Here is a 10,147-nt window from a genome sequence, read left to right on the forward strand (position 1 = left end):
GAACTGGGCTGGCTGGTGCCCAGACCAGGAGGAGGCCGGGTGGCTCAGAGAGTGAGGGGTGGGGTACGGGCAGCCCCCTCTAGGTCTCTGACTCCACCCCGGTGGGCAGCTTGAGCCTCTGCCAGCCTCTTGTTGACTCAGCCAGCCTCCCTTCTGCCAAGGCCTGCTGGCCAGAGCTCCCACGGGGAGGGTCAGGCCACATTCTTCTCTGGCTAGAGCCTGGGGGGAGGCTGGTACCTCCTGGTGGAGTCTGTGTGCTGGTTTGCGGGTGCCAGAGTAAATGCTTGGGGAAGATAGGGAAATGATGTTGGGGGGAGGGTGCCCAGGGGGGCGTTCCAAGGGACCACTGAGGGGTGAATGGACGAGCCTGGGAACCAGGCCACTTGGGCACATGGCTCAGGTTTGCCATTCACAAGCTGGGTGATGTCAGCGAGCCCCCACCACCATCGTGTGCCCATCCCAGCTCTCAGTCTCCCTATCCATCAAATGGACACAGTAATACTAGGCCCCGCCCACTCTACCTCATAGTTGGGAGGATCAAAAGAGAGAACGAGTTGGGCCAGAGTGAATGCCCTTTGTAGTTCAAGGACCCACACATGTTGGCCGGCGGGCCAGCCTGGCATCTCTAGGTGGAGTAAATGAAGGGGAAAGGGTGTAGGGACAGCCCTCAGTCATGGCCAGAGTCTGCTCAACATTCCTGTCTCCTCCCCAGACTTGACATAATGACAATAACAATACCGCTTGGAAGGCCGAGCACAGAGCCCCCTGAGAGTTCACAAAGTCCTTCCCTACCCATTATGGGAGGCTCTCCCCTCTACCGCTGCCTCAGGACCTTTGCACTACTTCTCCTCCCTGGAACACTCTTCCCCAAGGTGAGTGAAAATTTGCCTTCTTCTCAGCCCAAACTCACCTCCCCCAAAGCCTGCTAGACCACCTATCTAAATTAACTTCTGCTCCACCCCTGGTCTCTCTGGTACCTTCCCTTCCCTGCTTCTGCTCTATGTCTTTTTTTTTTTTTAAGATTTTATTTATTCATGAGAGACACATAGAGAGAGGCAGAGACACAGGCAGAGGGAGAAGCAGGCTCCCTGCGGGGAGCCCGATGCAGGACTTGATCCCGGGACACTGGGATCATGACCTGAGCTGAAGGCAGATGCTCAACCGCTGAGCCACCCAGGCGTCCCTCTGCTCTGTGTCTTAAGAGACTGCCATGACCCGGCTCATACGGGGGGCGTCTCCCCTGTTAGGACATCAAGCTCCATGAGGGCAGGAGCCATGACCGCCCTGTGCACCACTGCATGTGGAGATGGACCACAGCCTTCTGCGGTAGCTCTTTGTCCCATCTCACTGGAGGAACCTGAGTCTCCAAGAGGCCAGATGACTTGCCCAAGGCCACACAGCCTGAGAAGAGCTGCTCCGCAACCGTACCACTTGCATCCTTGCCCGGCCCACCTGTCACCCCTGCAGGGTCGAGCCTGTGCCTCCTTCTTTACACACTGTGGGTGCTGTGCTCATGTTTGGTGGAACGTGGGGGAGACAAAGATTAGCTGTAGGAAGAATGTGCCACTGGATTTAACATTCCAGTTTGGTTGCTGCCCCAGGGGCCTCTGGGCTTACACCTTGGGCCTAGGGTGAGGGCATCCCAGGGGCCTCCTTCCCCTGCCCAGCGGGCTGGCTGGCCTAGCCACCCTGTCCTCCCTCGGAATTGTCTCGGCAGCTGCGGGGTGGCCGGATGCCCCACCCCCAGTGCCTCTGGGCCCAGAGCCCAGCCACAGGCAGATCTGTGGCTGGCACTGCTCCTTCGGTTTGGGGTGGGAACACCGCAGGGATTTTAAAAATAAAGGGCCTTGAGACAGTGGCCTGGCCCAGCCAGCCGTGGGATGGGGTGGGGGCCAGACGGGGACAATGGGATGCTGAGTCTTGGGGGCCGTCCACCCGCGGGGAGCAGCCAGGCCGGAGGAGCCCCTTTCTCCCACCTCCCCACTCCCGCCCAGTAGTGCTGCTCCCCCAGGAACACTCCCTCCTCACCTATCCTGAACTTAGATCTCACATACTTGCTGAGCACCTACTATGTGCTCGGCTTCAGTGAGCACAGGGTGGGGAGGCCCAGCCTCTGTCTCCCCTAACTGTCCTGCTTTCCCCAGGGTGGCCCTCTCCCCGCTGCCTGATTGCAGGCCAGGCCACGTTATTTCTCCAGTGCCTACTATGTGCCAGGCTTGCTCTGGCCGCCCCACTTCCCAACCCTCTAGCCTCCTGTGCTTTTCTCCTCTGCTCTCACACTCCCGCAGGCCTCTCCCCATCTCAGGCCATGTCTGTCTCCCTCTCTCCTCTGGCCCAGCTAACAGGAAGCAGCCGGAGAGGTCAAGGGCCGCCGGGCCTCCAGAGTCCAGCGTCTGCACACACAGGGGCCCGTCTGCTATGGTGGGGGGGACTTCCTGTTTATGAGAATCACAAGGACCCCTGGGGCGGTGCCTGGGACAGGCCTGGGGCCGCCCCTCCAGTCCAGACCTCGGTCCTTCCCCTGAGCTCTGCCCCAGGCCTCCCTCCCCCCTACACTGGGGGAGGAGGAGCGAGGAGTCTGTGGAATGGCCAGGAATGTGGGAGTCCAAATGTCCAGAATGTCCGCAGGAAGCATCCCTGGCTCCAGGGCCCAGCCCCCACTCCTCCGCTTGGGGGCCCCGCCCCATTCTCTCCCCCCACACCCCCCACCCTAGGGCCCTCCCGGCTTGGATAGGGGAGAGCTGTGCAAGTCGGGAGGGAGGAGGCCGGACCCTGTGCTGCTCCGCTGGGGCCACAAGACTCAGCTCTTGCTTGGCCGGGCTCTGGCAGCCACAGCCTCCCATCTGTGGGCAAGGGCCCTGCGCCAGCAGCTCTGTCAGCCTCATTCCTGCCCCGGCTCAGAGGCTGCCTGCAGGCCTGGGACCACTGGAGAGACCACGGAGCAAGACTTCACACCTCGAGGAATCAGTCCCTCCGTGTGGGCCCAAGCCCAGGGTGGGGGGGGGGTGCAGGCGGAGGGGCGGGGTGGGCTGGCCAAAGTCGCCCCTCAGGAAGCAAACAGTTCTGCCCTCCTCCCCCTCCAGCCTGTCCCTGCCAATCTGTCCTGTGGTTGCCCAACAGGTATTGACCGAGGAGGTCACGGCCAGTGGAAGAGGCAGGGCAGGGAGACCGGCCCTGCCCCTCTTCCTCTTCCTAGCCCAGGAGGAGGTGAGTGACAGAGTCTCTGTCCCCCCCCACCCCCCACCCCAGCTTAGAGTGCCTGGAGATAGATCCTTAGGTCGCAGCATCATCCGTGCCTGAGGCAGTCGTCCCCTAGAGGGTAGTGGGGGCACTGTGGAGCCAGCTCACCCAGAGCAGCAGTCAGGAAGGGCTTCTCAGAGGAGGCTGCCCTCCCAACATGGAAGCCTATAATCAGGAAAGGGTGGGCCTGGCCTGGGAAAACAGCCTGGTCAAAGGCACTGCACTTCTAGAGAAGTGCTAGTGACATTATGGGGCTGGAGAAAGGAGCAGGTGAGGGAGTGATGGGAGAGAGGATAGTGTGGGGGATGCCTGGGCTTGCCTTGGCTCTAGGACACCCTCTTTTGTCCTGGGCCAGGAGGCAGAGTGGCGTCCAGTAAAGGAACCAGCGGGATTTGGTGTGGTTTGGTGGCCACGGTGAAGGGAAGGTCCTCGGGACAGGGACTGGGACCTTGGCCTGTAGCTCTGTGAAGCTGCCTGGAGAAGACTGTGGGCTCCTGAGAGACCTGCCCTGGAGCATCTAGGCACGTCCCACAGGAGCTGGGGCTGCTGGCACAGGCCATAGTGGGGTGGCAAATAGAAACCTGGCTCTGCCAAGTTCCAGCTGTGTGACCATGAGCAAGTTACTAACTTTCCTGGCCTCAGTTTCTGCCTCTATAAAATGGGGTTAAAGACAGAAACTGCCTCAGAGGGCTGTTGATGGATGGAATTAATTTAGCAAAGCACCTGGCACTAGTGAGGGCTTATCCCCGTTTACAAGTAGTAATGTTACTAATTGGGAAGAAGAGAAAGTTGGTTTTCCCCCAGGACCTGTTGACAGGTGGGTGGAATGTGTGTTACCAGAAGAATCTTTAAAAGAAGACTTGAATTCCCAAGTCTTTTGGGATTCCCGAACTTGCCTGATTCAAGGAACCCCTGGGGCCCTTATGAAAAGCATTAGCTTCCCACCCCCAGACTCTGACCTGGCAGGTCTGGGGTGGAACAGGTCTCTGGATTTATAAGGAGGCCCCAGGCCTGAGCCTTCTACCAGACAGGTGTGGGGAACATTCCTCTCTGATGACAAGGATTCACTCCAAATGCATTGTCTTTGGGAAAAGTTTCTTTAAAATAACACTTTAAAAAACAGCCACTGTATAGAGTATGCACTGTCTGTTCTCAGCCCTTTCTACGTCAATTCAGGGTCCTTACAACAATCCTGGGATGTGTACGTACTTACAGCTGCTCTCATCTTATTGATGGGGAAACCGAGGAGCTAAGAAACTTGCCCAAGGTTGCAAGAACCCCGTGACTTGCCAGAGTCGACTTAGAATTTGAGCCTGGACTTGGGCTCTTAACCACTGGGTTGTGGTTCCCTCATCTCTGCCTCGAGCCCCTGGAACACTTGGTAAGATGCTTCTAGACTCTTGGGGTAGGAGCTGGGAATCCATACTTTTCCCTCCTTTGTCCTTTAAGGCTATGACCTTCGAATCAAGAAATGGCTGGTCTTGCTTGTAAACCCCTCTAGGGACGCCTGGGTGGCTCAGTGGTTGAGCATCTGCCTTCGGCTCAGGGCGTGATCCCACCGTCCCGGGGTCGAGTCCCACATCAGGCTCCCTGCATGGAGCCTGCTTCTCCCTCTGCCTATGTCTTGCCTTCCTCTCTCTCTGTGTCTCTCATGAATAAATAAATAAAATATTTAAGAGAAAAAAATCTGTATGCTTCACAAAATTAAAAAAAAAACCCTCTAGGAGGCAGAAAGCTGCATGCAGGTTCCTGTGTGCTACTTTACTTCCAACAGGGGGGTCTCCGTTGTCAGAACTCCAGGTTCTGGCTTCCCTGCCTCTAAAATGGGGGTGCTGCACCTCCCTGGGTGTCATCAATGAGTTGCCAGACCAGGGATGGGAGAGGGTTTGCACACTGTTCAGGCTGTGGATTCTTTGGGACCTGGGTGTGGCCAGGTGGGGGGTGTGGGGAGCAGGGATGGTTCTGGAACTGCTCAAAGTTGCCTGTGTCCAGGGCCAGGCCCTTTCTACCTACTGCGGCCAAGACCACGGAGGTCCCCAGGAGGTCGTATGGTGATGGTGGGGCTGGGGGTGGCAGGGGTCGGGGAGGAAGATGGGGGAGCCTGGTTTCTCCCTTCCTGCCTGACACCTCAACAGGCCCTGGCTGGTGGCTGCTAGTGATTCACCCGGCTTTAAGCTCTAGTTTCGTCTATAATCAGGAAACGGGCCACTAGAGAGCCTGAGGCATTTTCTGGAGAGCCCAGTGCCCTCCCAGAAACCTGGTGTGTGTGGGGGGGTGGGGTGGGGGGAGGATTGGAGGAGGGAGGGTGGGAGAGAGAAGGCAAAAAGTCTGGCTCCCGAGATTTGCATAATTTATTCTTGTCTTTGAGGAGGGTGAGACATTCCCAGGACCTGACATCCCTGGAAACCATTGGGTCATTCAGAATGGTTCACTCATTCATTCTGGTTTACGGAGCCCCTTACGCTGTGCCAGTTACCATGGATAGAGGGAAGTAAAGAGAAGATTTTCAGGTGCTTCCCAGAGGGGAGACCACCGTGTAATCCAGTCGCTCCTGCTCAGCCCAGGGAGGGGGGTGTTTACAAAGTGCCGAATCCACAGAGGAGATAGCAATGAATTTGGGGTTGGAGGCTGCAGTACAGATAAGGGGAGGCTTCAGTGGTTTGTTCGACAGTTCTGAGGCTCCCACAGGAGGAATGACAGTGCAGGCTGGGCTCAGATCCTTCTGTCACTTCTCAAGGGTTCCTCTTCCATCTGGGCCTGTTTCCCCACCTGTGACCTGGACACAGTAACGGGGCCTCTCTCCTGGGGTTGTTATGAGGACTCACAGGGTGAACCCGTGTGAAGCACTCAGAGCAGCACCCTGTGTGTCTAAAGATGGCTGGTGTCACTGCAGAAGGGTGGGTCCTGTGGGAGACAGCTCCTGAGACATGGGTCAGAGTGTGCCTGGCACACGGGGAGGGGACACTCCAGGGGAAGGACACTGCCTATGCCAAGACCCAGAGGCATGCAGCATATGGGTACCTTAGATATCACTGGGGTGCAGTGAGAGGTTGGGAGGCACATTTGAGGCACTTCATTCCCTATGGACATCATCCTTAGGGCAGCAGGGAGCTATGGAAGGCTTTTGAGCCAAGGAGTGAAAAGATAGATCTGAGCATCAAGAGTATTGATAAACTGGAGGATCCACCTGGGGCAGGGGGACCTGAGGAGGTGGCACAAGGGTCCTGGGAAGAGATGGGGAGGCCTGAGCTAGGACAGAGGGTGCAGGCTAGGGGGCTGGAGAGGCCGGGAGATGAAGACTAGTTAGGGGACACACAGCTGACCTGACAGTGATAATTCGTGAGTGAGTAGACACAGTGGCTGAGGGGAACAGAGGAGTCCAGCTGTGCTGGGAGCCAGAATATGTGCATATACTTATGAGAGGATATTTAGGGAGGGCTTTGTAGGGTGTACAGAAGTTGTACAAGGGGACCCATGGTGGGGGCAGGCCACCAAAAGTAAAAGCGTAGAGGTGTGAAGAGCCCATGTTTGGAAAGCAGTGGGTATGGTGGAGTTTGGATTTGGGGAGCAAACAGTGGGGTCAGGAGTTGGGGGGTCTCAGGTGCCATCCTGCAGGCTCGGGGGCAGGGGTCAGCGGGTTGAGTGGCAGGAAGAGAATTTAAACACCTGTCTGAGTCTCCTGGGGCCATTATAACGAATGAACACAAACTAGGTGGTTTAGAACAGAAATTTATTCTCTGATGGTTCTGGAGGCCAGGAATCTAAAATCGAGGTGCTGGCCGGCAGGGCTCCCTCAGAAGGCTCTAGGGGAGAATCTGTTCCTGCTTCTTCCACTTTGTCTTCCTTGGTGGCTTCCTTGGCTTGTGGCTGCATCACTTCAACCTCTGCTGCTTCCCTGTGACCTTCTCCGGGTCAGCGTCTTCCCTCAAGGACACCTGTCATTGGTTTCGGGCCCCTCTGGATCATCCAAGATGATATCGTCTCTAGATCCGTATCTTAATTACATCCGCAAAGACTCTTTTTCTAAATATGGTCCCATTCACAGGTCCAGGCGGACCTGTCTTGGGGGGGGGGGCACCACTCAACACACAACCTGATCCTAAACAAAATCCAGATGGAACCTGTTTCCCCATTTCCCTCCTTCCTGGGCTGCCAGCCCCTCCAGTCCTGCTTTCTTGGGCAGGGACGCCCCCAGCCCTGCGTCTTCCACCCTCCCGTCCCCAGGGCCCAGAAGTGTGTGTTCTGGGTGCCCAGGCAGCTGTCCCCACCTCTCCCTCCCTCCGGGAGCCGACGCCCTCCGAGGCTGGGACCAGGCGGGACCTGCGGGGGGAGGGCGCCACCGTGTGTCCCTTCTGGGGCAGCGCGCACGGAGGCTCCCGCCGGTCCCCTCCCAGCTGACTGTGGTGGTCCCTCGCGGAGCCCCTGCTGCCCGCCGGACAGCCACCAGCCACGACATGGGTTCTGCAAGCGTCAGTTAGAAGGGGTTGGTTACTGTCCCCACTTTTCAGAGTAGCAGATCGCGGCTCGGCGGTCGCACAACCTTCCGCCCCCCGTCCTCTCCAAAGCCCCACCCGCCACCCGCAGCCCAAGTCCCGCCCCCGGCGGGGCTCGGGCTGCTGTCCGCACGGATCTCCCATCTTCTTTCCTCGTCCGTAAAGGGGACGGGGTGCATGGGAGCCCCCCTCACCCCCCACCCCCAACACTGTGGCCCCTGCAGTTCTCTGATCCCGACAGAAACCCAAGCGCGGTATCCTGTGGACCTTGCTGCTTCCCAGTAATTACCAAATACTGATCTTTTATTTAAAAAAATTTTTTAAATTTTATTTATTTATTCATAGAGATGCAGAGAGAGAGAGAGAGAGAGAGAGAGAGGCAGAGAGAGAAACAGGCTCCATGCAGAGAGCCCGACGTGGAACTCGATCCAGGGTCCCCGGGGTCCCCAGGGTCACGCCCTGGGCTGCAGGCGGCGGTAAACCGCTGCGCCACCGGGGCTACCCAATACTGATCTTTTAAAGATGTTTTTTAGCTGTTTGTTGTCTTTCTGCAAACACTTGTCGTATGTGTGAACTATTTAGTAGTTTTGAAGATATACTTACTGGATAAAACTTCATGCAGGCCTCCAGGCCCACTTCGGAAAGGCAGTAAGCTGATGGCAGCTTCTATATTCTGCAAGGAAGACGTATGCATACATCCGAGTGAGTATATGCACATGCATGTAGACACCCTGTGCATGTATATTCACCCCTCCCATTTTTTTAAGCAAACGGTGGCATGCAATATACATTCTGTATTTACTTTTGTCACTTCATTACATTTTTTGTATAATTTGCTTTTCTAAGTACATTTTTCTGTTGAAATATAACTCTACATATGTAAAATTCCTAAGTGTATACTGTATACTGTCCGCCACATGTACCCAGCACCCAGAAAAAGACATGGAGGGGCACCTGGCTGGCTCAGTTAGTAGAACATGAGATCTTGAGCTTCTGAATTCAAACCCCATGTTGGGCATGGAGCCTACTTTTATTTTTATTTTATTTTAAAAATCTTATTTATTTATTCATGAGAGACACACAGAGAGGCAGAGACACAGGCAGAGGGAGAAGCAGGGTCCCTGCGGGGAGCTTGATGCGGGACTCAATCCCAGGACCCCGGGATCACGACCTGAGCCGAAGGCAGACACCCAACCACCGAGCCACTCAGGTGCCCCGAAGCCTACTTTAAAAAAATAAAAAATAGGGATCCCTGGGTGGCGCAGCGGTTTGGCGCCTGCCTTTGGCCCAGGGCGCGATCCTGGAGACCTGGGATCGAATCCCACATTGGGCTCCCGGTGCATGGAGCCTGCTTCTCCCTCTGCCTGTGTCTCTGCCTCTCTCTCTCTCTGTAACTATCATAAATAAATAAAAAAAATTAAAAAAAATAATAAGGGCATCTGGGTGGCTCAGTCAGTTAAGCATCTGCCTTCAACTCAGGTCATGATCCCAGGGTCCTGGGATAGAGCCCTGTGTTGGGCTCCCTGATCAGTGGGGAGCCTGCTTCTCCCTCTCCCTCTGCCCCATCCCCCCATCCCCCACTCATGCTCTCTCTCTCTCTCTCAAATAAATTTTTTTTAAAATTTTTATTTATGATAGTCACACAGAGAGAGAGATAGAGAGAGAGGCAGAGACATAGGCAGAGGGAGAAGCAGGCTCCATGCACCGGGAGCCCGACATGGGATTCGATCCCGGGTCTCCAGGGTCACGCCCTGGGCCAAAGGCAGGCGCTAAACCACTGCGCCACCCAGGGTTCCCTCAAATAAATTTTTAAAAAATATTTTATTTATTATGAATAGAAAGACACAGAGGAGAGAGAGAGAGAGGCAGAGCACAGGCAGAGGAATTCGATCCCAGGGCTCCAGGATCACGCCCTGGGCCAAAGGCAGGCGCTAAACCACTGAGCCACCCAGGGATTCCCTCTCTCTCAAATAAATTAATAAAACTTTAAAAAATAATAAAAAATAATTTAAAAAGACATTGAACACACCAGCCCTTCATGAACCCTTTTTGTGCTCCCTTCCGACTCTGGGAAACAAAGGGAACCGCTGTCCTGACCTCTTAAATTTTGACCTATTTCTGTTCTCTGTGTAAATAGAATCATATCCTCTTTTGTCTGCAGCTTCTCTTGCCCAATATCGTGTTTGTGGGACCCCTCCATGTTGTCACCTATAATTGTACATTATTTGCTGACATTGCTGTGTGGTCCTCCAGTGTGTGGAGATACCACACTTTATATGATCTATTCTAATATTTCTCTCTCTCTCTCTCTCTCTCTCTCTCTCTCTCTCTCTCTCCAAGTAGGCTCCATGACCAGCATGGAGCCCAACGTGGGGCTTGAACTCACAACCCTGAGATCAAGACCTGAGCTGAGG

This window comes from Canis lupus, chromosome 10 (genome assembly GCF_003254725.2).
Source record: "Canis lupus dingo isolate Sandy chromosome 10, ASM325472v2, whole genome shotgun sequence".
Lineage (NCBI taxonomy): Eukaryota > Metazoa > Chordata > Mammalia > Carnivora > Canidae > Canis > Canis lupus.